We start from the raw sequence: 3,197 nt of genomic DNA, 5'->3' as shown, positions 1-3,197 counted from the left end.
GGGGGGGGGGAGGATGCAGATGCGCTACTTTCTGGATATTACGTGGGTATACGTATAATATCATATCGCATCGTATCTGTTTGGTGTTGGCCTTGTGCTTTTGCGGATCGTTGCAAGAGCGTCAGACTGCAAGCGGCAGGAAGAGGTCGAAAAAGTATCGTTGAGTGTGCGGATTTCTTTGTAAGAAACAAATAACTGTGCATTTGTGTGTTATCTTTAGACCCACGCACTAGTCGATTTTACAAGTGGGTCGTGTCCATCATTTCATTTCTCCTGTTTCCTCTGCTTGCATCGTTGTACATTATAGTATTCCCGAAGAACGGTCAGAACCGCACCTACAGGGGCCAGAAAAGTTGAAGAGCGATCTAACCCCGTGGAAAGGCTGAGTTAACACACCCAAGTCGGTAGTTCATTTCGAGTGTGACGAGGCGACACCACCACTGCTACTGGTGTTTGCCACCGCGAGGGTGAGTGTTGGGGAGGACAAAAGTTTTGTTTAATTTTTGTAATAGAACGAAAAAAAAAGGGCAAAAACAGGAGGAGGAGGAGGAGAGGATTTGGCCGTGTCTTGGAAGAATCCGAACTCCGCTGAGTGCGAAGTCAGTAGAACTTGTGAGCGAGGTGTAGTAGAGCGATTGAGGGAAGGGGGAGAGTAGCAAAGTGTCAACCAGGGTTTTGGGACCAGGTACTTTTGGGTGCTTTAGCTAGTGTTCCGTGTTCTCTTTCCTACAATGGCAACCGCCGAAGGCCATTTCGATGAGGAGTGGTCACAAACAGCAGATTCTCTGCATGCGTTGGACAAAGGCGCTAGTCCGACCCACAGCCGTGTGAAGTCGTTACTTAATAGTGTGAAAGACCCCTTGTGCGTGGGGTCTCTTGTGGCCTATGAATTATTAGGCAAAGCTTCCAAGCGGCGATGGTTTCTGGGGCGCGTGTTGCAGCTGGATTCACGTTCCGCTACGGTGCGTGTGTTGCTCCCACAGAACAGCCACGATCCCGCTGTTCTCAACACACTAAGGATCGACAAAGAGAGGAAAATGGAGGAGATGAGGCACCGCCACATGAGTGTTATGGCGTTGCGCGAGGAGATGGCGGCTGTTCGGCGTAACAATGAGGCGGCCATGGGGCGTGCAAAGGAGTCTTCCGATGCCGTTCGTCGTGCTATTGCGGCTGTAGAGGAGGTGCGACTTCACGAAGTGTTCAACACACGGGTTCCATCGGTGCAACTTCGGCTTGCGCTAGAGGCAACTGTCGCACTTCTAAATGAGGACTTGGTTGTTGATTCCTCATGGTCGTGGGAGGACCTGCGGGCCGCTGTGAGGGATCCGACCTACATACAGCGGTTGCTGGAATTTGACCCAATGACTGATATGAGCGTAGAACTTTACAACGACATCAACGATGCCTACATGTCCGATGTCCACCTCTACTGCAATCAACTAAGTGGGAAAACGACCGGCGGGTCGAGGTCCGGTACTGACACCCTGCTACCTCTTCTTTTTGATTGGATCATTGCCCAGATGGGCATGTTTCACGTCATATGTGAGATCGTGAACTCTCAGCGGTCCACAGACGAGCTGCACGCGAATATTACCAGCCACATAGCTCACATAAAGGAACTGAACACGCAAATCAAGCGCATTGAAACAAAGTTGCACTGCAGTGCTGAAGAGGGAAGCAGTGTTGACGATGGGGCTTGCGAAGATGAGAGCGAACAGTACCTTACGTTCGTTGCCTCTGCTGATAGGCCGTCAACCAACGTTTCCCGTTCTTGTATTCTGACAGTTTTGAGTATTTCGGATGATAATGGTGATGTCGTTAGCATTACGGACAAGGATGTGCAGTTCATTGACTGGTGCGCTACCATTCACCGCCCGCTGCTCCACGTTGCTCTTCATCATGCGTTGGAAGGGGGGTTCAGCTGTGGTGGTTTGCAGCCGAAGGACGAAGCAGTGGACTCTCAGCCACGGCAAAATTCCACTGATATTGCCCATGAAGAGAACAGTGACCTCTTACAACAAATTGAAGAAGCGCAGCGGGTGAACAACGAGCTACAGCAGCTCCTGAACGAGCAGCGTGAACTGGCAGAGAAGACGCGCCAAGAAGGGATAATCAAGATCAGCGAACTTAAGCAGCGCCATGACGAAGATCTTCGTCAGCTGGAGCACTACCGCAAAGAAATAGAGGAACTACAAAGGGAAAGCAGCGGTGATCAGATTAGAGGATACGACGCTACGGACCAGGGGGTAAGTGAGCACGAGTCTCCGCTGCATGCATCAACTCGCGGTGGGAGCAGAGAGGGCTACATCATCGAGGGACATAAAGACCAACATGGGGAGAGGGTCACATCCACACTCAAAAAGAATATCGATCTCCGTGAATGGAGGACGCACATAATCAACAATAGAGAAGATATCAACAAAGCCGTTCTTGTGGATGCCGCTCGTGCTTGCCAGGTAGATATCAGTGATATTGACGATATTTGTTTCAATGAGTACTACACATCTGTCGTGTTCACCGTCTCTCACCCTCCTTCCGTGTCACAATACGATCTCGCACAACGGGTCAGGAGGGCAGAGTTTCTTTCAGTGTTGCAACTAATGCAAACGATCGGGAAACAAGGAGAAAGTGACCCTCACCAACACAGCAATAGAGGCCGGAGGGAAGGAGACCACCAAGACAGTCCTTCTTATTCTCACAGTTTGCACGAAACCCTGGACGATGGTGATTTATTCATGTCCACCAGGGAGGAAATTGCTCAGATTGAGGAACTACGAGGGCACATAAAAGCATTGGAGGAGAGGCTACGCATACTGAATGACGAAAACACTTTACTACGCCGGACAAAAGAAAACAAAGAAGAAGTTATTCAAACAAAAACCGAGGACGCAAAAGACGACGGATATCTTTTAGAGAAAGAAACTAGCGAAGAAGAAACAACCCGCACCAACACATCCGTCGAAAGTTCAGAAGAATGTCAGACAAGGGAAACGTACAGAAAAGAAACCCCAACAGAGCACAGCAAGCTACATGAACAGGACGAATCGTTACGTGATCACGACAAAGATAATATATGTAACATAAGAGCACATCGTCAGAGGCAACAAAAAACCGAAGAACCATTAAGCGAAGAGTCCCCCGAAGAAAGAAAAGCAGTACGAATAAAAGAAGACAAACAAGGACAACACAGCCCCATG

This window comes from Trypanosoma equiperdum (assembly GCF_001457755.1).
Source record: "Trypanosoma equiperdum strain OVI genome assembly, contig: ctg_1901, whole genome shotgun sequence".
NCBI lineage: Eukaryota > Euglenozoa > Kinetoplastea > Trypanosomatida > Trypanosomatidae > Trypanosoma > Trypanosoma equiperdum.
Note: the sequence above shows the minus strand (reverse complement) of the source record.